A 26870-nucleotide genomic window follows, 5' to 3' on the forward strand; every position below is an offset into this window, starting at 1 on the left:
AATGTGTTCGCCCCCCTGGCAATGAAGCATCAACCTTGGAGGCCCGTGGTTCTGGAAGAGATGGGTCATTGGTTGGCATCCCCACGGTGCCTCACTGTAGGAGCCAGCAGCTCCCATGGCGCTACGGCAGAGACCTGTGGCATCCAAGGTCTTCCCCTGACAGGTCTTCTGAAGAATACATGAAAGCATCCTTAGTGATGTGTAATGCACTTGGTCATTTTGCCAACCTTCATCCTGTGGGTCTTCCTGCTTGCTGATTGGCCCTGTGTGTGCCGAGGCCTTGGACGCCTCAGATTTGGGTGAGAGACCCTTGAGGCAGGAGCAGTTCAATGTGAACCACGCCCTGCATTATGGCAGCTTTCTCTAGGGTGTGGTCAGTAACCTGGTCCCTGCAGCGTGTAGATCTGAGGATAATCTAGCCAGGAAAGGGGTCCTCTTTCTGTGGGAGTGAGCCCTGGATCCTGGTACCTGAGGAAGTCCGGGTCCCATCCTCACTTTCGGGCAGAGGCCGCCCAGTGATTGGACTGACTGGCAGGAAGAGACGCATGCCTTGATTTCTCTTCCTATCCGAGGGTGCGCTGGGCCGTATCTGCCCTAGTGCCAAGTTCACCGTACTGTGTAGTCGTCTGGGAAATTTTTCTGTTTCGGGTGGAGGTGACCCTTGTGACAAGGACCCCTGAGCTGTAGTAGTAGCTACAGTCTCAGGGTCCGTGGCATTCACACAGACGCTCCGCAAGGTGGCCTTGGGCGGTCAGGTCTCTGTGCTTTGGCCAGAGATCATGGGTCATGGAGACTGGGAGCCTAGAGCCTATGTCAACAGCCCCTCAGTGAAATTTTGCATGGGGCTGAAGGAAGATGCCAGGTGTCATCCCCCATTTCGTGGGAGGACAGGAGGTCAGGGCTCCATGAAGACGGCATGCGTGTTCAGACGGCAGGGCCTTTCCATGCGGGCTGTGAGACTTGGCTACCCGGACCTATTTCTGGACACAGAGCCAAATTGCCGAGAGTGCATTCTTGTTGGTACACCGGGACACAGGCCCTCAAGGCCACCTGGAATCCCCTGCCACCCATGCATGCTGAGTCAGAAAGACCCCCTGATGACCTTGAGCCTAATTTGCTGCGCTCTTTTCAAAGGTAGGTAACCAGTTGTCTGTAAGTGATCAGTGTAGTTGGGTTGCAGATACAGGCCTTCCCCCAATGAAACACCTGCATCAGTGTTACTCAGTGAGAGACCAAGTAGACACCTCAAGTGTTTCTGTGCTTTCTGTCCCCTTGTCAGGCGCAGTTGCCAGATATGGCTGTCCATCACCCAGGAGACGAAGGCCCGCCCATGAGGCAGTGGCTCGAGGTGCAAGGGAGTCCGGCAAGAAGTGCGGCGGCCCAGTTGTTTTTGGATCACCGAGCACGGTACGGCTTCTCCTGCCCCAAGACGTGTCGTGAATTTCAGGTTTCCTGGCACTGCCTGAGTGGCTGTATGTACGGAGGGACCGTTCCTCTTGCTGAGAAGCCTGGGGGCTCTGAGTTGCCCCGGCTGCTGGAGGACTCCCAGGTCACTGGCTCCTCCTGGGAGTGGCGCTGCCTGCCCTGTGGAGGTGGGGAGCAAGCCAGCACGTGCTCGGATCGATGACGACACCCTCTCATGCATTCCTTGGAAAATCTGAACAACATGAGTGAGAACTCACTACCGTCTCCTCATCGAAACTGAGGTCCAGCACGTTGCCTTCCGTGGGCTTAGGGGTGGGTAGGTTAGCAAGAGGGCTTCTCTGACGGTGTAAGACACATGCATGGGGTAGCCAGGTCACCAGCAGTTGCGAGGCTCCCATCTGAGGGTGGGCCGTGTACAGATGTTCGAGCGGCCTTCTTGGATGTGGGGTATGGTGAAGGGCACTGAGGAGCAGAAGAGGCATCCGGCTTGTCAGGGGGTGGTAGGTGTCGCAGTAGATCCTGGCATGGGACAGTGAGCTCTTCGTTGAGAACGGTGCATTTTGTCCTGGTTCCTGCTGCAAGTGTGCTCACTGGGGCTCTCGTGATGTGGATTCTGATGCAAGGAAGCTTCCGTGGTCTCCGATTGGAGCCCCAGGTGAGATCTGAGGCCGTCGCCATTGCGGCCCTTTGGGTCGGCGAGATTGCTGAGTACCCTGTGGGCTGCAGCGGCTGCAGAGACCTAGGGGAACGGTGGCAGTTGTGAAAGTTAATAGTCCTCCTTTCTGCCCTTGGCAGTTCCTGAATTGCAAGTCCTGTCACCTGCTTGAGTCTTGGAGGGCGCCATGTACTGTGTCGTGGTGACAGGCCTGCATTGCTCCTGCAGGTTGACCAGAGGCCCAGAGAAGAATGGTTGTGCAGGTGAGGAAAAGCGCAGTGTGATTTGCTGGGATGTTATGACTGCTGAGGCTGCAGGCACTGTCGTTCTGTTTTCAGTGATATAGTGTGGTCCTTTTGGCGCTGCCGTCAGCTGGGTACAGAGGAGAGGGCATTGCTGGTGCTTGGGAGGCTCGGTGATAGGTGACCTTTGTGTCCTTGGTGGCCTGCTGCCAGTAGAAGGACTCCCCAAGGGTTTCTTTGGTGCCTTGAAGAGTTGCAGTAACAGAGGCCAAGCAACCAGCCCTGTGGGTTGTTCTGTGTTGTGCTCACATGCCCCTTGGTCGCCATTTGTCCCCTGGGCCTGGAATTACCCAGGTTCCCTAAGGTTGGGGCCACTCTGCCGGCCCTGAGCGCAGAAATGTGTTCGCCCCCCTGGCAATGAAGCATCAACCTTGGAGGCCCGCGGTTCTGGAAGAGATGGGTCATTGGTTGGCATCCCCACGGTGCCTCACTGTAGGAGCCAGCAGCTCCCATGGCGCTACGGCAGAGACCTGTGGCATCCAAGGTCTTCCCCTGACAGGTCTTCTGAAGAATACATGAAAGCATCCTTAGTGATGTGTATGCACTTGGTCATTTTGCCAACCTTCATCCTGTGGGTCTTCCTGCTTGCTGATTGGCCCTGTGTGTGCCGAGGCCTTGGACGCCTCAGATTTGGGTGAGAGACCCTTGAGGCAGGAGCAGTTCAATGTGAACCACGCCCTGCATTATGGCAGCTTTCTCTAGGGTGTGGTCAGTAACCTGGTCCCTGCAGCGTGTAGATCTGAGGATAATCTAGCCAGGAAAGGGGTCCTCTTTCTGTGGGAGTGAGCCCTGGATCCTGGTACCTGAGGAAGTCCGGGTCCCATCCTCACTTTCGGGCAGAGGCCGCCCAGTGATTGGACTGACTGGCAGGAAGAGACGCATGCCTTGATTTCTCTTCCTATCCGAGGGTGCGCTGGGCCGTATCTGCCCTAGTGCCAAGTTCACCGTACTGTGTAGTCGTCTGGGAAATTTTTCTGTTTCGGGTGGAGGTGACCCTTGTGACAAGGACCCCTGAGCTGTAGTAGTAGCTACAGTCTCAGGGTCCGTGGCATTCACACAGACGCTCCGCAAGGTGGCCTTGGGCGGTCAGGTCTCTGTGCTTTGGCCAGAGATCATGGGTCATGGAGACTGGGAGCCTAGAGCCTATGTCAACAGCCCCTCAGTGAAATTTTGCATGGGGCTGAAGGAAGATGCCAGGTGTCATTCCCCCATTTCGTGGGAGGACAGGAGGTCAGGGCTCCATGAAGACGGCATGCGTGTTCAGACGGCAGGGCCTTTCCATGCGGGCTGTGAGACTTGGCTACCCGGACCTATTTCTGGACACAGAGCCAAATTGCCGAGAGTGCATTCTTGTTGGTACACCGGGACACAGGCCCTCAAGGCCACCTGGAATCCCCTGCCACCCATGCATGCTGAGTCAGAAAGACCCCCTGATGACCTTGAGCCTAATTTGCTGCGCTCTTTTCAAAGGTAGGTAACCAGTTGTCTGTAAGTGATCAGTGTAGTTGGGTTGCAGATACAGGCCTTCCCCCAATGAAACACCTGCATCAGTGTTACTCAGTGAGAGACCAAGTAGACACCTCAAGTGTTTCTGTGCTTTCTGTCCCCTTGTCAGGCGCAGTTGCCAGATATGGCTGTCCATCACCCAGGAGACGAAGGCCCGCCCATGAGGCAGTGGCTCGAGGTGCAAGGGAGTCCGGCAAGAAGTGCGGCGGCCCAGTTGTTTTTGGATCACCGAGCACGGTACGGCTTCTCCTGCCCCAAGACGTGTCGTGAATTTCAGGTTTCCTGGCACTGCCTGAGTGGCTGTATGTACGGAGGGACCGTTCCTCTTGCTGAGAAGCCTGGGGGCTCTGAGTTGCCCCGGCTGCTGGAGGACTCCCAGGTCACTGGCTCCTCCTGGGAGTGGCGCTGCCTGCCCTGTGGAGGTGGGGAGCAAGCCAGCACGTGCTCGGATCGATGACGACACCCTCTCATGCATTCCTTGGAAAATCTGAACAACATGAGTGAGAACTCACTACCGTCTCCTCATCGAAACTGAGGTCCAGCACGTTGCCTTCCGTGGGCTTAGGGGTGGGTAGGTTAGCAAGAGGGCTTCTCTGACGGTGTAAGACACATGCATGGGGTAGCCAGGTCACCAGCAGTTGCGAGGCTCCCATCTGAGGGTGGGCCGTGTACAGATGTTCGAGCGGCCTTCTTGGATGTGGGGTATGGTGAAGGGCACTGAGGAGCAGAAGAGGCATCCGGCTTGTCAGGGGGTGGTAGGTGTCGCAGTAGATCCTGGCATGGGACAGTGAGCTCTTCGTTGAGAACGGTGCATTTTGTCCTGGTTCCTGCTGCAAGTGTGCTCACTGGGGCTCTCGTGATGTGGATTCTGATGCAAGGAAGCTTCCGTGGTCTCCGATTGGAGCCCCAGGTGAGATCTGAGGCCGTCGCCATTGCGGCCCTTTGGGTCGGCGAGATTGCTGAGTACCCTGTGGGCTGCAGCGGCTGCAGAGACCTAGGGGAACGGTGGCAGTTGTGAAAGTTAATAGTCCTCCTTTCTGCCCTTGGCAGTTCCTGAATTGCAAGTCCTGTCACCTGCTTGAGTCTTGGAGGGCGCCATGTACTGTGTCGTGGTGACAGGCCTGCATTGCTCCTGCAGGTTGACCAGAGGCCCAGAGAAGAATGGTTGTGCAGGTGAGGAAAAGCGCAGTGTGATTTGCTGGGATGTTATGACTGCTGAGGCTGCAGGCACTGTCGTTCTGTTTTCAGTGATATAGTGTGGTCCTTTTGGCGCTGCCGTCAGCTGGGTACAGAGGAGAGGGCATTGCTGGTGCTTGGGAGGCTCGGTGATAGGTGACCTTTGTGTCCTTGGTGGCCTGCTGCCAGTAGAAGGACTCCCCAAGGGTTTCTTTGGTGCCTTGAAGAGTTGCAGTAACAGAGGCCAAGCAACCAGCCCTGTGGGTTGTTCTGTGTTGTGCTCACATGCCCCTTGGTCGCCATTTGTCCCCTGGGCCTGGAATTACCCAGGTTCCCTAAGGTTGGGGCCACTCTGCCGGCCCTGAGCGCAGAAATGTGTTCGCCCCCCTGGCAATGAAGCATCAACCTTGGAGGCCCGCGGTTCTGGAAGAGATGGGTCATTGGTTGGCATCCCCACGGTGCCTCACTGTAGGAGCCAGCAGCTCCCATGGCGCTACGGCAGAGACCTGTGGCATCCAAGGTCTTCCCCTGACAGGTCTTCTGAAGAATACATGAAAGCATCCTTAGTGATGTGTATGCACTTGGTCATTTTGCCAACCTTCATCCTGTGGGTCTTCCTGCTTGCTGATTGGCCCTGTGTGTGCCGAGGCCTTGGACGCCTCAGATTTGGGTGAGAGACCCTTGAGGCAGGAGCAGTTCAATGTGAACCACGCCCTGCATTATGGCAGCTTTCTCTAGGGTGTGGTCAGTAACCTGGTCCCTGCAGCGTGTAGATCTGAGGATAATCTAGCCAGGAAAGGGGTCCTCTTTCTGTGGGAGTGAGCCCTGGATCCTGGTACCTGAGGAAGTCCGGGTCCCATCCTCACTTTCGGGCAGAGGCCGCCCAGTGATTGGACTGACTGGCAGGAAGAGACGCATGCCTTGATTTCTCTTCCTATCCGAGGGTGCGCTGGGCCGTATCTGCCCTAGTGCCAAGTTCACCGTACTGTGTAGTCGTCTGGGAAATTTTTCTGTTTCGGGTGGAGGTGACCCTTGTGACAAGGACCCCTGAGCTGTAGTAGTAGCTACAGTCTCAGGGTCCGTGGCATTCACACAGACGCTCCGCAAGGTGGCCTTGGGCGGTCAGGTCTCTGTGCTTTGGCCAGAGATCATGGGTCATGGAGACTGGGAGCCTAGAGCCTATGTCAACAGCCCCTCAGTGAAATTTTGCATGGGGCTGAAGGAAGATGCCAGGTGTCATTCCCCCATTTCGTGGGAGGACAGGAGGTCAGGGCTCCATGAAGACGGCATGCGTGTTCAGACGGCAGGGCCTTTCCATGCGGGCTGTGAGACTTGGCTACCCGGACCTATTTCTGGACACAGAGCCAAATTGCCGAGAGTGCATTCTTGTTGGTACACCGGGACACAGGCCCTCAAGGCCACCTGGAATCCCCTGCCACCCATGCATGCTGAGTCAGAAAGACCCCCTGATGACCTTGAGCCTAATTTGCTGCGCTCTTTTCAAAGGTAGGTAACCAGTTGTCTGTAAGTGATCAGTGTAGTTGGGTTGCAGATACAGGCCTTCCCCCAATGAAACACCTGCATCAGTGTTACTCAGTGAGAGACCAAGTAGACACCTCAAGTGTTTCTGTGCTTTCTGTCCCCTTGTCAGGCGCAGTTGCCAGATATGGCTGTCCATCACCCAGGAGACGAAGGCCCGCCCATGAGGCAGTGGCTCGAGGTGCAAGGGAGTCCGGCAAGAAGTGCGGCGGCCCAGTTGTTTTTGGATCACCGAGCACGGTACGGCTTCTCCTGCCCCAAGACGTGTCGTGAATTTCAGGTTTCCTGGCACTGCCTGAGTGGCTGTATGTACGGAGGGACCGTTCCTCTTGCTGAGAAGCCTGGGGGCTCTGAGTTGCCCCGGCTGCTGGAGGACTCCCAGGTCACTGGCTCCTCCTGGGAGTGGCGCTGCCTGCCCTGTGGAGGTGGGGAGCAAGCCAGCACGTGCTCGGATCGATGACGACACCCTCTCATGCATTCCTTGGAAAATCTGAACAACATGAGTGAGAACTCACTACCGTCTCCTCATCGAAACTGAGGTCCAGCACGTTGCCTTCCGTGGGCTTAGGGGTGGGTAGGTTAGCAAGAGGGCTTCTCTGACGGTGTAAGACACATGCATGGGGTAGCCAGGTCACCAGCAGTTGCGAGGCTCCCATCTGAGGGTGGGCCGTGTACAGATGTTCGAGCGGCCTTCTTGGATGTGGGGTATGGTGAAGGGCACTGAGGAGCAGAAGAGGCATCCGGCTTGTCAGGGGGTGGTAGGTGTCGCAGTAGATCCTGGCATGGGACAGTGAGCTCTTCGTTGAGAACGGTGCATTTTGTCCTGGTTCCTGCTGCAAGTGTGCTCACTGGGGCTCTCGTGATGTGGATTCTGATGCAAGGAAGCTTCCGTGGTCTCCGATTGGAGCCCCAGGTGAGATCTGAGGCCGTCGCCATTGCGGCCCTTTGGGTCGGCGAGATTGCTGAGTACCCTGTGGGCTGCAGCGGCTGCAGAGACCTAGGGGAACGGTGGCAGTTGTGAAAGTTAATAGTCCTCCTTTCTGCCCTTGGCAGTTCCTGAATTGCAAGTCCTGTCACCTGCTTGAGTCTTGGAGGGCGCCATGTACTGTGTCGTGGTGACAGGCCTGCATTGCTCCTGCAGGTTGACCAGAGGCCCAGAGAAGAATGGTTGTGCAGGTGAGGAAAAGCGCAGTGTGATTTGCTGGGATGTTATGACTGCTGAGGCTGCAGGCACTGTCGTTCTGTTTTCAGTGATATAGTGTGGTCCTTTTGGCGCTGCCGTCAGCTGGGTACAGAGGAGAGGGCATTGCTGGTGCTTGGGAGGCTCGGTGATAGGTGACCTTTGTGTCCTTGGTGGCCTGCTGCCAGTAGAAGGACTCCCCAAGGGTTTCTTTGGTGCCTTGAAGAGTTGCAGTAACAGAGGCCAAGCAACCAGCCCTGTGGGTTGTTCTGTGTTGTGCTCACATGCCCCTTGGTCGCCATTTGTCCCCTGGGCCTGGAATTACCCAGGTTCCCTAAGGTTGGGGCCACTCTGCCGGCCCTGAGCGCAGAAATGTGTTCGCCCCCCTGGCAATGAAGCATCAACCTTGGAGGCCCGTGGTTCTGGAAGAGATGGGTCATTGGTTGGCATCCCCACGGTGCCTCACTGTAGGAGCCAGCAGCTCCCATGGCGCTACGGCAGAGACCTGTGGCATCCAAGGTCTTCCCCTGACAGGTCTTCTGAAGAATACATGAAAGCATCCTTAGTGATGTGTATGCACTTGGTCATTTTGCCAACCTTCATCCTGTGGGTCTTCCTGCTTGCTGATTGGCCCTGTGTGTGCCGAGGCCTTGGACGCCTCAGATTTGGGTGAGAGACCCTTGAGGCAGGAGCAGTTCAATGTGAACCACGCCCTGCATTATGGCAGCTTTCTCTAGGGTGTGGTCAGTAACCTGGTCCCTGCAGCGTGTAGATCTGAGGATAATCTAGCCAGGAAAGGGGTCCTCTTTCTGTGGGAGTGAGCCCTGGATCCTGGTACCTGAGGAAGTCCGGGTCCCATCCTCACTTTCGGGCAGAGGCCGCCCAGTGATTGGACTGACTGGCAGGAAGAGACGCATGCCTTGATTTCTCTTCCTATCCGAGGGTGCGCTGGGCCGTATCTGCCCTAGTGCCAAGTTCACCGTACTGTGTAGTCGTCTGGGAAATTTTTCTGTTTCGGGTGGAGGTGACCCTTGTGACAAGGACCCCTGAGCTGTAGTAGTAGCTACAGTCTCAGGGTCCGTGGCATTCACACAGACGCTCCGCAAGGTGGCCTTGGGCGGTCAGGTCTCTGTGCTTTGGCCAGAGATCATGGGTCATGGAGACTGGGAGCCTAGAGCCTATGTCAACAGCCCCTCAGTGAAATTTTGCATGGGGCTGAAGGAAGATGCCAGGTGTCATCCCCCATTTCGTGGGAGGACAGGAGGTCAGGGCTCCATGAAGACGGCATGCGTGTTCAGACGGCAGGGCCTTTCCATGCGGGCTGTGAGACTTGGCTACCCGGACCTATTTCTGGACACAGAGCCAAATTGCCGAGAGTGCATTCTTGTTGGTACACCGGGACACAGGCCCTCAAGGCCACCTGGAATCCCCTGCCACCCATGCATGCTGAGTCAGAAAGACCCCCTGATGACCTTGAGCCTAATTTGCTGCGCTCTTTTCAAAGGTAGGTAACCAGTTGTCTGTAAGTGATCAGTGTAGTTGGGTTGCAGATACAGGCCTTCCCCCAATGAAACACCTGCATCAGTGTTACTCAGTGAGAGACCAAGTAGACACCTCAAGTGTTTCTGTGCTTTCTGTCCCCTTGTCAGGCGCAGTTGCCAGATATGGCTGTCCATCACCCAGGAGACGAAGGCCCGCCCATGAGGCAGTGGCTCGAGGTGCAAGGGAGTCCGGCAAGAAGTGCGGCGGCCCAGTTGTTTTTGGATCACCGAGCACGGTACGGCTTCTCCTGCCCCAAGACGTGTCGTGAATTTCAGGTTTCCTGGCACTGCCTGAGTGGCTGTATGTACGGAGGGACCGTTCCTCTTGCTGAGAAGCCTGGGGGCTCTGAGTTGCCCCGGCTGCTGGAGGACTCCCAGGTCACTGGCTCCTCCTGGGAGTGGCGCTGCCTGCCCTGTGGAGGTGGGGAGCAAGCCAGCACGTGCTCGGATCGATGACGACACCCTCTCATGCATTCCTTGGAAAATCTGAACAACATGAGTGAGAACTCACTACCGTCTCCTCATCGAAACTGAGGTCCAGCACGTTGCCTTCCGTGGGCTTAGGGGTGGGTAGGTTAGCAAGAGGGCTTCTCTGACGGTGTAAGACACATGCATGGGGTAGCCAGGTCACCAGCAGTTGCGAGGCTCCCATCTGAGGGTGGGCCGTGTACAGATGTTCGAGCGGCCTTCTTGGATGTGGGGTATGGTGAAGGGCACTGAGGAGCAGAAGAGGCATCCGGCTTGTCAGGGGGTGGTAGGTGTCGCAGTAGATCCTGGCATGGGACAGTGAGCTCTTCGTTGAGAACGGTGCATTTTGTCCTGGTTCCTGCTGCAAGTGTGCTCACTGGGGCTCTCGTGATGTGGATTCTGATGCAAGGAAGCTTCCGTGGTCTCCGATTGGAGCCCCAGGTGAGATCTGAGGCCGTCGCCATTGCGGCCCTTTGGGTCGGCGAGATTGCTGAGTACCCTGTGGGCTGCAGCGGCTGCAGAGACCTAGGGGAACGGTGGCAGTTGTGAAAGTTAATAGTCCTCCTTTCTGCCCTTGGCAGTTCCTGAATTGCAAGTCCTGTCACCTGCTTGAGTCTTGGAGGGCGCCATGTACTGTGTCGTGGTGACAGGCCTGCATTGCTCCTGCAGGTTGACCAGAGGCCCAGAGAAGAATGGTTGTGCAGGTGAGGAAAAGCGCAGTGTGATTTGCTGGGATGTTATGACTGCTGAGGCTGCAGGCACTGTCGTTCTGTTTTCAGTGATATAGTGTGGTCCTTTTGGCGCTGCCGTCAGCTGGGTACAGAGGAGAGGGCATTGCTGGTGCTTGGGAGGCTCGGTGATAGGTGACCTTTGTGTCCTTGGTGGCCTGCTGCCAGTAGAAGGACTCCCCAAGGGTTTCTTTGGTGCCTTGAAGAGTTGCAGTAACAGAGGCCAAGCAACCAGCCCTGTGGGTTGTTCTGTGTTGTGCTCACATGCCCCTTGGTCGCCATTTGTCCCCTGGGCCTGGAATTACCCAGGTTCCCTAAGGTTGGGGCCACTCTGCCGGCCCTGAGCGCAGAAATGTGTTCGCCCCCCTGGCAATGAAGCATCAACCTTGGAGGCCCGTGGTTCTGGAAGAGATGGGTCATTGGTTGGCATCCCCACGGTGCCTCACTGTAGGAGCCAGCAGCTCCCATGGCGCTACGGCAGAGACCTGTGGCATCCAAGGTCTTCCCCTGACAGGTCTTCTGAAGAATACATGAAAGCATCCTTAGTGATGTGTATGCACTTGGTCATTTTGCCAACCTTCATCCTGTGGGTCTTCCTGCTTGCTGATTGGCCCTGTGTGTGCCGAGGCCTTGGACGCCTCAGATTTGGGTGAGAGACCCTTGAGGCAGGAGCAGTTCAATGTGAACCACGCCCTGCATTATGGCAGCTTTCTCTAGGGTGTGGTCAGTAACCTGGTCCCTGCAGCGTGTAGATCTGAGGATAATCTAGCCAGGAAAGGGGTCCTCTTTCTGTGGGAGTGAGCCCTGGATCCTGGTACCTGAGGAAGTCCGGGTCCCATCCTCACTTTCGGGCAGAGGCCGCCCAGTGATTGGACTGACTGGCAGGAAGAGACGCATGCCTTGATTTCTCTTCCTATCCGAGGGTGCGCTGGGCCGTATCTGCCCTAGTGCCAAGTTCACCGTACTGTGTAGTCGTCTGGGAAATTTTTCTGTTTCGGGTGGAGGTGACCCTTGTGACAAGGACCCCTGAGCTGTAGTAGTAGCTACAGTCTCAGGGTCCGTGGCATTCACACAGACGCTCCGCAAGGTGGCCTTGGGCGGTCAGGTCTCTGTGCTTTGGCCAGAGATCATGGGTCATGGAGACTGGGAGCCTAGAGCCTATGTCAACAGCCCCTCAGTGAAATTTTGCATGGGGCTGAAGGAAGATGCCAGGTGTCATCCCCCATTTCGTGGGAGGACAGGAGGTCAGGGCTCCATGAAGACGGCATGCGTGTTCAGACGGCAGGGCCTTTCCATGCGGGCTGTGAGACTTGGCTACCCGGACCTATTTCTGGACACAGAGCCAAATTGCCGAGAGTGCATTCTTGTTGGTACACCGGGACACAGGCCCTCAAGGCCACCTGGAATCCCCTGCCACCCATGCATGCTGAGTCAGAAAGACCCCCTGATGACCTTGAGCCTAATTTGCTGCGCTCTTTTCAAAGGTAGGTAACCAGTTGTCTGTAAGTGATCAGTGTAGTTGGGTTGCAGATACAGGCCTTCCCCCAATGAAACACCTGCATCAGTGTTACTCAGTGAGAGACCAAGTAGACACCTCAAGTGTTTCTGTGCTTTCTGTCCCCTTGTCAGGCGCAGTTGCCAGATATGGCTGTCCATCACCCAGGAGACGAAGGCCCGCCCATGAGGCAGTGGCTCGAGGTGCAAGGGAGTCCGGCAAGAAGTGCGGCGGCCCAGTTGTTTTTGGATCACCGAGCACGGTACGGCTTCTCCTGCCCCAAGACGTGTCGTGAATTTCAGGTTTCCTGGCACTGCCTGAGTGGCTGTATGTACGGAGGGACCGTTCCTCTTGCTGAGAAGCCTGGGGGCTCTGAGTTGCCCCGGCTGCTGGAGGACTCCCAGGTCACTGGCTCCTCCTGGGAGTGGCGCTGCCTGCCCTGTGGAGGTGGGGAGCAAGCCAGCACGTGCTCGGATCGATGACGACACCCTCTCATGCATTCCTTGGAAAATCTGAACAACATGAGTGAGAACTCACTACCGTCTCCTCATCGAAACTGAGGTCCAGCACGTTGCCTTCCGTGGGCTTAGGGGTGGGTAGGTTAGCAAGAGGGCTTCTCTGACGGTGTAAGACACATGCATGGGGTAGCCAGGTCACCAGCAGTTGCGAGGCTCCCATCTGAGGGTGGGCCGTGTACAGATGTTCGAGCGGCCTTCTTGGATGTGGGGTATGGTGAAGGGCACTGAGGAGCAGAAGAGGCATCCGGCTTGTCAGGGGGTGGTAGGTGTCGCAGTAGATCCTGGCATGGGACAGTGAGCTCTTCGTTGAGAACGGTGCATTTTGTCCTGGTTCCTGCTGCAAGTGTGCTCACTGGGGCTCTCGTGATGTGGATTCTGATGCAAGGAAGCTTCCGTGGTCTCCGATTGGAGCCCCAGGTGAGATCTGAGGCCGTCGCCATTGCGGCCCTTTGGGTCGGCGAGATTGCTGAGTACCCTGTGGGCTGCAGCGGCTGCAGAGACCTAGGGGAACGGTGGCAGTTGTGAAAGTTAATAGTCCTCCTTTCTGCCCTTGGCAGTTCCTGAATTGCAAGTCCTGTCACCTGCTTGAGTCTTGGAGGGCGCCATGTACTGTGTCGTGGTGACAGGCCTGCATTGCTCCTGCAGGTTGACCAGAGGCCCAGAGAAGAATGGTTGTGCAGGTGAGGAAAAGCGCAGTGTGATTTGCTGGGATGTTATGACTGCTGAGGCTGCAGGCACTGTCGTTCTGTTTTCACTGATATAGTGTGGTCCTTTTGGCGCTGCCGTCAGCTGGGTACAGAGGAGAGGGCATTGCTGGTGCTTGGGAGGCTCGGTGATAGGTGACCTTTGTGTCCTTGGTGGCCTGCTGCCAGTAGAAGGACTCCCCAAGGGTTTCTTTGGTGCCTTGAAGAGTTGCAGTAACAGAGGCCAAGCAACCAGCCCTGTGGGTTGTTCTGTGTTGTGCTCACATGCCCCTTGGTCGCCATTTGTCCCCTGGGCCTGGAATTACCCAGGTTCCCTAAGGTTGGGGCCACTCTGCCGGCCCTGAGCGCAGAAATGTGTTCGCCCCCCTGGCAATGAAGCATCAACCTTGGAGGCCCGTGGTTCTGGAAGAGATGGGTCATTGGTTGGCATCCCCACGGTGCCTCACTGTAGGAGCCAGCAGCTCCCATGGCGCTACGGCAGAGACCTGTGGCATCCAAGGTCTTCCCCTGACAGGTCTTCTGAAGAATACATGAAAGCATCCTTAGTGATGTGTATGCACTTGGTCATTTTGCCAACCTTCATCCTGTGGGTCTTCCTGCTTGCTGATTGGCCCTGTGTGTGCCGAGGCCTTGGACGCCTCAGATTTGGGTGAGAGACCCTTGAGGCAGGAGCAGTTCAATGTGAACCACGCCCTGCATTATGGCAGCTTTCTCTAGGGTGTGGTCAGTAACCTGGTCCCTGCAGCGTGTAGATCTGAGGATAATCTAGCCAGGAAAGGGGTCCTCTTTCTGTGGGAGTGAGCCCTGGATCCTGGTACCTGAGGAAGTCCGGGTCCCATCCTCACTTTCGGGCAGAGGCCGCCCAGTGATTGGACTGACTGGCAGGAAGAGACGCATGCCTTGATTTCTCTTCCTATCCGAGGGTGCGCTGGGCCGTATCTGCCCTAGTGCCAAGTTCACCGTACTGTGTAGTCGTCTGGGAAATTTTTCTGTTTCGGGTGGAGGTGACCCTTGTGACAAGGACCCCTGAGCTGTAGTAGTAGCTACAGTCTCAGGGTCCGTGGCATTCACACAGACGCTCCGCAAGGTGGCCTTGGGCGGTCAGGTCTCTGTGCTTTGGCCAGAGATCATGGGTCATGGAGACTGGGAGCCTAGAGCCTATGTCAACAGCCCCTCAGTGAAATTTTGCATGGGGCTGAAGGAAGATGCCAGGTGTCATCCCCCATTTCGTGGGAGGACAGGAGGTCAGGGCTCCATGAAGACGGCATGCGTGTTCAGACGGCAGGGCCTTTCCATGCGGGCTGTGAGACTTGGCTACCCGGACCTATTTCTGGACACAGAGCCAAATTGCCGAGAGTGCATTCTTGTTGGTACACCGGGACACAGGCCCTCAAGGCCACCTGGAATCCCCTGCCACCCATGCATGCTGAGTCAGAAAGACCCCCTGATGACCTTGAGCCTAATTTGCTGCGCTCTTTTCAAAGGTAGGTAACCAGTTGTCTGTAAGTGATCAGTGTAGTTGGGTTGCAGATACAGGCCTTCCCCCAATGAAACACCTGCATCAGTGTTACTCAGTGAGAGACCAAGTAGACACCTCAAGTGTTTCTGTGCTTTCTGTCCCCTTGTCAGGCGCAGTTGCCAGATATGGCTGTCCATCACCCAGGAGACGAAGGCCCGCCCATGAGGCAGTGGCTCGAGGTGCAAGGGAGTCCGGCAAGAAGTGCGGCGGCCCAGTTGTTTTTGGATCACCGAGCACGGTACGGCTTCTCCTGCCCCAAGACGTGTCGTGAATTTCAGGTTTCCTGGCACTGCCTGAGTGGCTGTATGTACGGAGGGACCGTTCCTCTTGCTGAGAAGCCTGGGGGCTCTGAGTTGCCCCGGCTGCTGGAGGACTCCCAGGTCACTGGCTCCTCCTGGGAGTGGCGCTGCCTGCCCTGTGGAGGTGGGGAGCAAGCCAGCACGTGCTCGGATCGATGACGACACCCTCTCATGCATTCCTTGGAAAATCTGAACAACATGAGTGAGAACTCACTACCGTCTCCTCATCGAAACTGAGGTCCAGCACGTTGCCTTCCGTGGGCTTAGGGGTGGGTAGGTTAGCAAGAGGGCTTCTCTGACGGTGTAAGACACATGCATGGGGTAGCCAGGTCACCAGCAGTTGCGAGGCTCCCATCTGAGGGTGGGCCGTGTACAGATGTTCGAGCGGCCTTCTTGGATGTGGGGTATGGTGAAGGGCACTGAGGAGCAGAAGAGGCATCCGGCTTGTCAGGGGGTGGTAGGTGTCGCAGTAGATCCTGGCATGGGACAGTGAGCTCTTCGTTGAGAACGGTGCATTTTGTCCTGGTTCCTGCTGCAAGTGTGCTCACTGGGGCTCTCGTGATGTGGATTCTGATGCAAGGAAGCTTCCGTGGTCTCCGATTGGAGCCCCAGGTGAGATCTGAGGCCGTCGCCATTGCGGCCCTTTGGGTCGGCGAGATTGCTGAGTACCCTGTGGGCTGCAGCGGCTGCAGAGACCTAGGGGAACGGTGGCAGTTGTGAAAGTTAATAGTCCTCCTTTCTGCCCTTGGCAGTTCCTGAATTGCAAGTCCTGTCACCTGCTTGAGTCTTGGAGGGCGCCATGTACTGTGTCGTGGTGACAGGCCTGCATTGCTCCTGCAGGTTGACCAGAGGCCCAGAGAAGAATGGTTGTGCAGGTGAGGAAAAGCGCAGTGTGATTTGCTGGGATGTTATGACTGCTGAGGCTGCAGGCACTGTCGTTCTGTTTTCACTGATATAGTGTGGTCCTTTTGGCGCTGCCGTCAGCTGGGTACAGAGGAGAGGGCATTGCTGGTGCTTGGGAGGCTCGGTGATAGGTGACCTTTGTGTCCTTGGTGGCCTGCTGCCAGTAGAAGGACTCCCCAAGGGTTTCTTTGGTGCCTTGAAGAGTTGCAGTAACAGAGGCCAAGCAACCAGCCCTGTGGGTTGTTCTGTGTTGTGCTCACATGCCCCTTGGTCGCCATTTGTCCCCTGGGCCTGGAATTACCCAGGTTCCCTAAGGTTGGGGCCACTCTGCCGGCCCTGAGCGCAGAAATGTGTTCGCCCCCCTGGCAATGAAGCATCAACCTTGGAGGCCCGTGGTTCTGGAAGAGATGGGTCATTGGTTGGCATCCCCACGGTGCCTCACTGTAGGAGCCAGCAGCTCCCATGGCGCTACGGCAGAGACCTGTGGCATCCAAGGTCTTCCCCTGACAGGTCTTCTGAAGAATACATGAAAGCATCCTTAGTGATGTGTATGCACTTGGTCATTTTGCCAACCTTCATCCTGTGGGTCTTCCTGCTTGCTGATTGGCCCTGTGTGTGCCGAGGCCTTGGACGCCTCAGATTTGGGTGAGAGACCCTTGAGGCAGGAGCAGTTCAATGTGAACCACGCCCTGCATTATGGCAGCTTTCTCTAGGGTGTGGTCAGTAACCTGGTCCCTGCAGCGTGTAGATCTGAGGATAATCTAGCCAGGAAAGGGGTCCTCTTTCTGTGGGAGTGAGCCCTGGATCCTGGTACCTGAGGAAGTCCGGGTCCCATCCTCACTTTCGGGCAGAGGCCGCCCAGTGATTGGACTGACTGGCAGGAAGAGACGCATGCCTTGATTTCTCTTCCTATCCGAGGGTGCGCTGGGCCGTATCTGCCCTAGTGCCAAGTTCACCGTACTGTGTAGTCGTCTGGGAAATTTTTCTGTTTCGGGTGGAGGTGACCCTTGTGACAAGGACCCCTGAGCTGTAGTAGTAGCTACAGTCTCAGGGTCCGTGGCATTCACACAGACGCTCCGCAAGGTGGCCTTGGGCGGTCAGGTCTCTGTGCTTTGGCCAGAGATCATGGGTCATGGAGACTGGGAGCCTAGAGCCTATGTCAACAGCCCCTCAGTGAAATTTTGCATGGGGCTGAAGGAAGATGCCAGGTGTCATCCCCCATTTCGTGGGAGGACAGGAGGTCAGGGCTCCATGAAGACGGCATGCGTGTTCAGACGGCAGGGCCTTTCCATGCGGGCTGTGAGACTTGGCTACCCGGACCTATTTCTGGACACAGAGCCAAATTGCCGAGAGTGCATTCTTGTTGGTACACCGGGACACAGGCCCTCAAGGCCACCTGGAATCCCCTGCCACCCATGCATGCTGAGTCAGAAAGACCCCCTGATGACCTTGAGCCTAATTTGCTGCGCTCTTTTCAAAGGTAGGTAACCAGTTGTCTGTAAGTGATCAGTGTAGTTGGGTTGCAGATACAGGCCTTCCCCCAATGAAACACCTGCATCAGTGTTACTCAGTGAGAGACCAAGTAGACACCTCAAGTGTTTCTGTGCTTTCTGTCCCCTTGTCAGGCGCAGTTGCCAGATATGGCTGTCCATCACCCAGGAGACGAAGGCCCGCCCATGAGGCAGTGGCTCGAGGTGCAAGGGAGTCCGGCAAGAAGTGCGGCGGCCCAGTTGTTTTTGGATCACCGAGCACGGTACGGCTTCTCCTGCCCCAAGACGTGTCGTGAATTTCAGGTTTCCTGGCACTGCCTGAGTGGCTGTATGTACGGAGGGACCGTTCCTCTTGCTGAGAAGCCTGGGGGCTCTGAGTTGCCCCGGCTGCTGGAGGACTCCCAGGTCACTGGCTCCTCCTGGGAGTGGCGCTGCCTGCCCTGTGGAGGTGGGGAGCAAGCCAGCACGTGCTCGGATCGATGACGACACCCTCTCATGCATTCCTTGGAAAATCTGAACAACATGAGTGAGAACTCACTACCGTCTCCTCATCGAAACTGAGGTCCAGCACGTTGCCTTCCGTGGGCTTAGGGGTGGGTAGGTTAGCAAGAGGGCTTCTCTGACGGTGTAAGACACATGCATGGGGTAGCCAGGTCACCAGCAGTTGCGAGGCTCCCATCTGAGGGTGGGCCGTGTACAGATGTTCGAGCGGCCTTCTTGGATGTGGGGTATGGTGAAGGGCACTGAGGAGCAGAAGAGGCATCCGGCTTGTCAGGGGGTGGTAGGTGTCGCAGTAGATCCTGGCATGGGACAGTGAGCTCTTCGTTGAGAACGGTGCATTTTGTCCTGGTTCCTGCTGCAAGTGTGCTCACTGGGGCTCTCGTGATGTGGATTCTGATGCAAGGAAGCTTCCGTGGTCTCCGATTGGAGCCCCAGGTGAGATCTGAGGCCGTCGCCATTGCGGCCCTTTGGGTCGGCGAGATTGCTGAGTACCCTGTGGGCTGCAGCGGCTGCAGAGACCTAGGGGAACGGTGGCAGTTGTGAAAGTTAATAGTCCTCCTTTCTGCCCTTGGCAGTTCCTGAATTGCAAGTCCTGTCACCTGCTTGAGTCTTGGAGGGCGCCATGTACTGTGTCGTGGTGACAGGCCTGCATTGCTCCTGCAGGTTGACCAGAGGCCCAGAGAAGAATGGTTGTGCAGGTGAGGAAAAGCGCAGTGTGATTTGCTGGGATGTTATGACTGCTGAGGCTGCAGGCACTGTCGTTCTGTTTTCAGTGATATAGTGTGGTCCTTTTGGCGCTGCCGTCAGCTGGGTACAGAGGAGAGGGCATTGCTGGTGCTTGGGAGGCTCGGTGATAGGTGACCTTTGTGTCCTTGGTGGCCTGCTGCCAGTAGAAGGACTCCCCAAGGGTTTCTTTGGTGCCTTGAAGAGTTGCAGTAACAGAGGCCAAGCAACCAGCCCTGTGGGTTGTTCTGTGTTGTGCTCACATGCCCCTTGGTCGCCATTTGTCCCCTGGGCCTGGAATTACCCAGGTTCCCTAAGGTTGGGGCCACTCTGCCGGCCCTGAGCGCAGAAATGTGTTCGCCCCCCTGGCAATGAAGCATCAACCTTGGAGGCCCGTGGTTCTGGAAGAGATGGGTCATTGGTTGGCATCCCCACGGTGCCTCACTGTAGGAGCCAGCAGCTCCCATGGCGCTACGGCAGAGACCTGTGGCATCCAAGGTCTTCCCCTGACAGGTCTTCTGAAGAATACATGAAAGCATCCTTAGTGATGTGTATGCACTTGGTCATTTTGCCAACCTTCATCCTGTGGGTCTTCCTGCTTGCTGATTGGCCCTGTGTGTGCCGAGGCCTTGGACGCCTCAGATTTGGGTGAGAGACCCTTGAGGCAGGAGCAGTTCAATGTGAACCACGCCCTGCATTATGGCAGCTTTCTCTAGGGTGTGGTCAGTAACCTGGTCCCTGCAGCGTGTAGATCTGAGGATAATCTAGCCAGGAAAGGGGTCCTCTTTCTGTGGGAGTGAGCCCTGGATCCTGGTACCTGAGGAAGTCCGGGTCCCATCCTCACTTTCGGGCAGAGGCCGCCCAGTGATTGGACTGACTGGCAGGAAGAGACGCATGCCTTGATTTCTCTTCCTATCCGAGGGTGCGCTGGGCCGTATCTGCCCTAGTGCCAAGTTCACCGTACTGTGTAGTCGTCTGGGAAATTTTTCTGTTTCGGGTGGAGGTGACCCTTGTGACAAGGACCCCTGAGCTGTAGTAGTAGCTACAGTCTCAGGGTCCGTGGCATTCACACAGACGCTCCGCAAGGTGGCCTTGGGCGGTCAGGTCTCTGTGCTTTGGCCAGAGATCATGGGTCATGGAGACTGGGAGCCTAGAGCCTATGTCAACAGCCCCTCAGTGAAATTTTGCATGGGGCTGAAGGAAGATGCCAGGTGTCATCCCCCATTTCGTGGGAGGACAGGAGGTCAGGGCTCCATGAAGACGGCATGCGTGTTCAGACGGCAGGGCCTTTCCATGCGGGCTGTGAGACTTGGCTACCCGGACCTATTTCTGGACACAGAGCCAAATTGCCGAGAGTGCATTCTTGTTGGTACACCGGGACACAGGCCCTCAAGGCCACCTGGAATCCCCTGCCACCCATGCATGCTGAGTCAGAAAGACCCCCTGATGACCTTGAGCCTAATTTGCTGCGCTCTTTTCAAAGGTAGGTAACCAGTTGTCTGTAAGTGATCAGTGTAGTTGGGTTGCAGATACAGGCCTTCCCCCAATGAAACACCTGCATCAGTGTTACTCAGTGAGAGACCAAGTAGACACCTCAAGTGTTTCTGTGCTTTCTGTCCCCTTGTCAGGCGCAGTTGCCAGATATGGCTGTCCATCACCCAGGAGACGAAGGCCCGCCCATGAGGCAGTGGCTCGAGGTGCAAGGGAGTCCGGCAAGAAGTGCGGCGGCCCAGTTGTTTTTGGATCACCGAGCACGGTACGGCTTCTCCTGCCCCAAGACGTGTCGTGAATTTCAGGTTTCCTGGCACTGCCTGAGTGGCTGTATGTACGGAGGGACCGTTCCTCTTGCTGAGAAGCCTGGGGGCTCTGAGTTGCCCCGGCTGCTGGAGGACTCCCAGGTCACTGGCTCCTCCTGGGAGTGGCGCTGCCTGCCCTGTGGAGGTGGGGAGCAAGCCAGCACGTGCTCGGATCGATGACGACACCCTCTCATGCATTCCTTGGAAAATCTGAACAACATGAGTGAGAACTCACTACCGTCTCCTCATCGAAACTGAGGTCCAGCACGTTGCCTTCCGTGGGCTTAGGGGTGGGTAGGTTAGCAAGAGGGCTTCTCTGACGGTGTAAGACACATGCATGGGGTAGCCAGGTCACCAGCAGTTGCGAGGCTCCCATCTGAGGGTGGGCCGTGTACAGATGTTCGAGCGGCCTTCTTGGATGTGGGGTATGGTGAAGGGCACTGAGGAGCAGAAGAGGCATCCGGCTTGTCAGGGGGTGGTAGGTGTCGCAGTAGATCCTGGCATGGGACAGTGAGCTCTTCGTTGAGAACGGTGCATTTTGTCCTGGTTCCTGCTGCAAGTGTGCTCACTGGGGCTCTCGTGATGTGGATTCTGATGCAAGGAAGCTTCCGTGGTCTCCGATTGGAGCCCCAGGTGAGATCTGAGGCCGTCGCCATTGCGGCCCTTTGGGTCGGCGAGATTGCTGAGTACCCTGTGGGCTGCAGCGGCTGCAGAGACCTAGGGGAACGGTGGCAGTTGTGAAAGTTAATAGTCCTCCTTTCTGCCCTTGGCAGTTCCTGAATTGCAAGTCCTGTCACCTGCTTGAGTCTTGGAGGGCGCCATGTACTGTGTCGTGGTGACAGGCCTGCATTGCTCCTGCAGGTTGACCAGAGGCCCAGAGAAGAATGGTTGTGCAGGTGAGGAAAAGCGCAGTGTGATTTGCTGGGATGTTATGACTGCTGAGGCTGCAGGCACTGTCGTTCTGTTTTCACTGATATAGTGTGGTCCTTTTGGCGCTGCCGTCAGCTGGGTACAGAGGAGAGGGCATTGCTGGTGCTTGGGAGGCTCGGTGATAGGTGACCTTTGTGTCCTTGGTGGCCTGCTGCCAGTAGAAGGACTCCCCAAGGGTTTCTTTGGTGCCTTGAAGAGTTGCAGTAACAGAGGCCAAGCAACCAGCCCTGTGGGTTGTTCTGTGTTGTGCTCACATGCCCCTTGGTCGCCATTTGTCCCCTGGGCCTGGAATTACCCAGGTTCCCTAAGGTTGGGGCCACTCTGCCGGCCCTGAGCGCAGAAATGTGTTCGCCCCCCTGGCAATGAAGCATCAACCTTGGAGGCCCGTGGTTCTGGAAGAGATGGGTCATTGGTTGGCATCCCCACGGTGCCTCACTGTAGGAGCCAGCAGCTCCCATGGCGCTACGGCAGAGACCTGTGGCATCCAAGGTCTTCCCCTGACAGGTCTTCTGAAGAATACATGAAAGCATCCTTAGTGATGTGTATGCACTTGGTCATTTTGCCAACCTTCATCCTGTGGGTCTTCCTGCTTGCTGATTGGCCCTGTGTGTGCCGAGGCCTTGGACGCCTCAGATTTGGGTGAGAGACCCTTGAGGCAGGAGCAGTTCAATGTGAACCACGCCCTGCATTATGGCAGCTTTCTCTAGGGTGTGGTCAGTAACCTGGTCCCTGCAGCGTGTAGATCTGAGGATAATCTAGCCAGGAAAGGGGTCCTCTTTCTGTGGGAGTGAGCCCTGGATCCTGGTACCTGAGGAAGTCCGGGTCCCATCCTCACTTTCGGGCAGAGGCCGCCCAGTGATTGGACTGACTGGCAGGAAGAGACGCATGCCTTGATTTCTCTTCCTATCCGAGGGTGCGCTGGGCCGTATCTGCCCTAGTGCCAAGTTCACCGTACTGTGTAGTCGTCTGGGAAATTTTTCTGTTTCGGGTGGAGGTGACCCTTGTGACAAGGACCCCTGAGCTGTAGTAGTAGCTACAGTCTCAGGGTCCGTGGCATTCACACAGACGCTCCGCAAGGTGGCCTTGGGCGGTCAGGTCTCTGTGCTTTGGCCAGAGATCATGGGTCATGGAGACTGGGAGCCTAGAGCCTATGTCAACAGCCCCTCAGTGAAATTTTGCATGGGGCTGAAGGAAGATGCCAGGTGTCATCCCCCATTTCGTGGGAGGACAGGAGGTCAGGGCTCCATGAAGACGGCATGCGTGTTCAGACGGCAGGGCCTTTCCATGCGGGCTGTGAGACTTGGCTACCCGGACCTATTTCTGGACACAGAGCCAAATTGCCGAGAGTGCATTCTTGTTGGTACACCGGGACACAGGCCCTCAAGGCCACCTGGAATCCCCTGCCACCCATGCATGCTGAGTCAGAAAGACCCCCTGATGACCTTGAGCCTAATTTGCTGCGCTCTTTTCAAAGGTAGGTAACCAGTTGTCTGTAAGTGATCAGTGTAGTTGGGTTGCAGATACAGGCCTTCCCCCAATGAAACACCTGCATCAGTGTTACTCAGTGAGAGACCAAGTAGACACCTCAAGTGTTTCTGTGCTTTCTGTCCCCTTGTCAGGCGCAGTTGCCAGATATGGCTGTCCATCACCCAGGAGACGAAGGCCCGCCCATGAGGCAGTGGCTCGAGGTGCAAGGGAGTCCGGCAAGAAGTGCGGCGGCCCAGTTGTTTTTGGATCACCGAGCACGGTACGGCTTCTCCTGCCCCAAGACGTGTCGTGAATTTCAGGTTTCCTGGCACTGCCTGAGTGGCTGTATGTACGGAGGGACCGTTCCTCTTGCTGAGAAGCCTGGGGGCTCTGAGTTGCCCCGGCTGCTGGAGGACTCCCAGGTCACTGGCTCCTCCTGGGAGTGGCGCTGCCTGCCCTGTGGAGGTGGGGAGCAAGCCAGCACGTGCTCGGATCGATGACGACACCCTCTCATGCATTCCTTGGAAAATCTGAACAACATGAGTGAGAACTCACTACCGTCTCCTCATCGAAACTGAGGTCCAGCACGTTGCCTTCCGTGGGCTTAGGGGTGGGTAGGTTAGCAAGAGGGCTTCTCTGACGGTGTAAGACACATGCATGGGGTAGCCAGGTCACCAGCAGTTGCGAGGCTCCCATCTGAGGGTGGGCCGTGTACAGATGTTCGAGCGGCCTTCTTGGATGTGGGGTATGGTGAAGGGCACTGAGGAGCAGAAGAGGCATCCGGCTTGTCAGGGGGTGGTAGGTGTCGCAGTAGATCCTGGCATGGGACAGTGAGCTCTTCGTTGAGAACGGTGCATTTTGTCCTGGTTCCTGCTGCAAGTGTGCTCACTGGGGCTCTCGTGATGTGGATTCTGATGCAAGGAAGCTTCCGTGGTCTCCGATTGGAGCCCCAGGTGAGATCTGAGGCCGTCGCCATTGCGGCCCTTTGGGTCGGCGAGATTGCTGAGTACCCTGTGGGCTGCAGCGGCTGCAGAGACCTAGGGGAACGGTGGCAGTTGTGAAAGTTAATAGTCCTCCTTTCTGCCCTTGGCAGTTCCTGAATTGCAAGTCCTGTCACCTGCTTGAGTCTTGGAGGGCGCCATGTACTGTGTCGTGGTGACAGGCCTGCATTGCTCCTGCAGGTTGACCAGAGGCCCAGAGAAGAATGGTTGTGCAGGTGAGGAAAAGCGCAGTGTGATTTGCTGGGATGTTATGACTGCTGAGGCTGCAGGCACTGTCGTTCTGTTTTCACTGATATAGTGTGGTCCTTTTGGCGCAGCCGTCAGCTGGGTACAGAGGAGAGGGCATTGCTGGTGCTTGGGAGGCTCGGTGATAGGTGACCTTTGTGTCCTTGGTGGCCTGCTGCCAGTAGAAGGACTCCCCAAGGGTTTCTTTGGTGCCTTGAAGAGTTGCAGTAACAGAGGCCAAGCAACCAGCCCTGTGGGTTGTTCTGTGTTGTGCTCACATGCCCCTTGGTCGCCATTTGTCCCCTGGGCCTGGAATTACCCAGGTTCCCTAAGGTTGGGGCCACTCTGCCGGCCCTGAGCGCAGAAATGTGTTCGCCCCCCTGGCAATGAAGCATCAACCTTGGAGGCCCGTGGTTCTGGAAGAGATGGGTCATTGGTTGGCATCCCCACGGTGCCTCACTGTAGGAGCCAGCAGCTCCCATGGCGCTACGGCAGAGACCTGTGGCATCCAAGGTCTTCCCCTGACAGGTCTTCTGAAGAATACATGAAAGCATCCTTAGTGATGTGTATGCACTTGGTCATTTTGCCAACCTTCATCCTGTGGGTCTTCCTGCTTGCTGATTGGCCCTGTGTGTGCCGAGGCCTTGGACGCCTCAGATTTGGGTGAGAGACCCTTGAGGCAGGAGCAGTTCAATGTGAACCACGCCCTGCATTATGGCAGCTTTCTCTAGGGTGTGGTCAGTAACCTGGTCCCTGCAGCGTGTAGATCTGAGGATAATCTAGCCAGGAAAGGGGTCCTCTTTCTGTGGGAGTGAGCCCTGGATCCTGGTACCTGAGGAAGTCCGGGTCCCATCCTCACTTTCGGGCAGAGGCCGCCCAGTGATTGGACTGACTGGCAGGAAGAGACGCATGCCTTGATTTCTCTTCCTATCCGAGGGTGCGCTGGGCCGTATCTGCCCTAGTGCCAAGTTCACCGTACTGTGTAGTCGTCTGGGAAATTTTTCTGTTTCGGGTGGAGGTGACCCTTGTGACAAGGACCCCTGAGCTGTAGTAGTAGCTACAGTCTCAGGGTCCGTGGCATTCACACAGACGCTCCGCAAGGTGGCCTTGGGCGGTCAGGTCTCTGTGCTTTGGCCAGAGATCATGGGTCATGGAGACTGGGAGCCTAGAGCCTATGTCAACAGCCCCTCAGTGAAATTTTGCATGGGGCTGAAGGAAGATGCCAGGTGTCATCCCCCATTTCGTGGGAGGACAGGAGGTCAGGGCTCCATGAAGACGGCATGCGTGTTCAGACGGCAGGGCCTTTCCATGCGGGCTGTGAGACTTGGCTACCCGGACCTATTTCTGGACACACAGCCAAATTGCCGAGAGTGCATTCTTGTTGGTACACCGGGACACAGGCCCTCAAGGCCACCTGGAATCCCCTGCCACCCATGCATGCTGAGTCAGAAAGACCCCCTGATGACCTTGAGCCTAATTTGCTGCGCTCTTTTCAAAGGTAGGTAACCAGTTGTCTGTAAGTGATCAGTGTAGTTGGGTTGCAGATACAGGCCTTCCCCCAATGAAACACCTGCATCAGTGTTACTCAGTGAGAGACCAAGTAGACACCTCAAGTGTTTCTGTGCTTTCTGTCCCCTTGTCAGGCGCAGTTGCCAGATATGGCTGTCCATCACCCAGGAGACGAAGGCCCGCCCATGAGGCAGTGGCTCGAGGTGCAAGGGAGTCCGGCAAGAAGTGCGGCGGCCCAGTTGTTTTTGGATCACCGAGCACGGTACGGCTTCTCCTGCCCCAAGACGTGTCGTGAATTTCAGGTTTCCTGGCACTGCCTGAGTGGCTGTATGTACGGAGGGACCGTTCCTCTTGCTGAGAAGCCTGGGGGCTCTGAGTTGCCCCGGCTGCTGGAGGACTCCCAGGTCACTGGCTCCTCCTGGGAGTGGCGCTGCCTGCCCTGTGGAGGTGGGGAGCAAGCCAGCACGTGCTCGGATCGATGACGACACCCTCTCATGCATTCCTTGGAAAATCTGAACAACATGAGTGAGAACTCACTACCGTCTCCTCATCGAAACTGAGGTCCAGCACGTTGCCTTCCATGGGCTTAGGGGTGGGTAGGTTAGCAAGAGGGCTTCTCTGACGGTGTAAGACACATGCATGGGGTAGCCAGGTCACCAGCAGTTGCGAGGCTCCCATCTGAGGGTGGGCCGTGTACAGATGTTCGAGCGGCCTTCTTGGATGTGGGGTATGGTGAAGGGCACTGAGGAGCAGAAGAGGCATCCGGCTTGTCAGGGGGTGGTAGGTGTCGCAGTAGATCCTGGCATGGGACAGTGAGCTCTTCGTTGAGAACGGTGCATTTTGTCCTGGTTCCTGCTGCAAGTGTGCTCACTGGGGCTCTCGTGATGTGGATTCTGATGCAAGGAAGCTTCCGTGGTCTCCGATTGGAGCCCCAGGTGAGATCTGAGGCCGTCGCCATTGCGGCCCTTTGGGTCGGCGAGATTGCTGAGTACCCTGTGGGCTGCAGCGGCTGCAGAGACCTAGGGGAACGGTGGCAGTTGTGAAAGTTAATAGTCCTCCTTTCTGCCCTTGGCAGTTCCTGAATTGCAAGTCCTGTCACCTGCTTGAGTCTTGGAGGGCGCCATGTACTGTGTCGTGGTGACAGGCCTGCATTGCTCCTGCAGGTTGACCAGAGGCCCAGAGAAGAATGGTTGTGCAGGTGAGGAAAAGCGCAGTGTGATTTGCTGGGATGTTATGACTGCTGAGGCTGCAGGCACTGTCGTTCTGTTTT

General features: G+C 56.5%; 10 non-coding genes across 10 annotated transcripts; all 10 read left to right on the forward strand.

Annotated features, from left to right (window-relative positions):
• The first annotated feature begins 1617 nt into the window (after positions 1 to 1617).
• LOC136147587 (small nucleolar RNA SNORD116) lies at positions 1618 to 1710 on the forward strand. The gene has a single exon (XR_010659253.1). It is a non-coding gene; the product is annotated as a small nucleolar RNA SNORD116 (small nucleolar RNA).
• Positions 1711 to 4335: 2625 nt separating this feature from the next.
• LOC136147588 (small nucleolar RNA SNORD116) lies at positions 4336 to 4428 on the forward strand. The gene has a single exon (XR_010659254.1). It is a non-coding gene; the product is annotated as a small nucleolar RNA SNORD116 (small nucleolar RNA).
• A 2625-nt stretch (positions 4429 to 7053) lies between these two features.
• Positions 7054 to 7146, forward strand: LOC136147589 (small nucleolar RNA SNORD116). The gene has a single exon (XR_010659255.1). It is a non-coding gene; the product is annotated as a small nucleolar RNA SNORD116 (small nucleolar RNA).
• Positions 7147 to 9770: 2624 nt separating this feature from the next.
• Positions 9771 to 9863, forward strand: LOC136147590 (small nucleolar RNA SNORD116). Its single transcript, XR_010659256.1, has one exon. It is a non-coding gene; the product is annotated as a small nucleolar RNA SNORD116 (small nucleolar RNA).
• Positions 9864 to 12487: 2624 nt separating this feature from the next.
• LOC136147592 (small nucleolar RNA SNORD116) lies at positions 12488 to 12580 on the forward strand. The gene has a single exon (XR_010659257.1). It is a non-coding gene; the product is annotated as a small nucleolar RNA SNORD116 (small nucleolar RNA).
• A 2624-nt stretch (positions 12581 to 15204) lies between these two features.
• LOC136147593 (small nucleolar RNA SNORD116) lies at positions 15205 to 15297 on the forward strand. Its single transcript, XR_010659258.1, has one exon. It is a non-coding gene; the product is annotated as a small nucleolar RNA SNORD116 (small nucleolar RNA).
• Positions 15298 to 17921: 2624 nt separating this feature from the next.
• On the forward strand, positions 17922 to 18014 carry LOC136147594 (small nucleolar RNA SNORD116). Its single transcript, XR_010659259.1, has one exon. It is a non-coding gene; the product is annotated as a small nucleolar RNA SNORD116 (small nucleolar RNA).
• A 2624-nt stretch (positions 18015 to 20638) lies between these two features.
• Positions 20639 to 20731, forward strand: LOC136147595 (small nucleolar RNA SNORD116). Its single transcript, XR_010659260.1, has one exon. It is a non-coding gene; the product is annotated as a small nucleolar RNA SNORD116 (small nucleolar RNA).
• A 2624-nt stretch (positions 20732 to 23355) lies between these two features.
• On the forward strand, positions 23356 to 23448 carry LOC136147596 (small nucleolar RNA SNORD116). The gene has a single exon (XR_010659261.1). It is a non-coding gene; the product is annotated as a small nucleolar RNA SNORD116 (small nucleolar RNA).
• A 2624-nt stretch (positions 23449 to 26072) lies between these two features.
• Positions 26073 to 26165, forward strand: LOC136147597 (small nucleolar RNA SNORD116). Its single transcript, XR_010659262.1, has one exon. It is a non-coding gene; the product is annotated as a small nucleolar RNA SNORD116 (small nucleolar RNA).
• The last annotated feature ends 705 nt before the right edge of the window (positions 26166 to 26870 follow it).

This window comes from Muntiacus reevesi, chromosome 15 (assembly GCF_963930625.1).
Source record: "Muntiacus reevesi chromosome 15, mMunRee1.1, whole genome shotgun sequence".
In the NCBI taxonomy this organism is placed as follows: domain Eukaryota; kingdom Metazoa; phylum Chordata; class Mammalia; order Artiodactyla; family Cervidae; genus Muntiacus; species Muntiacus reevesi.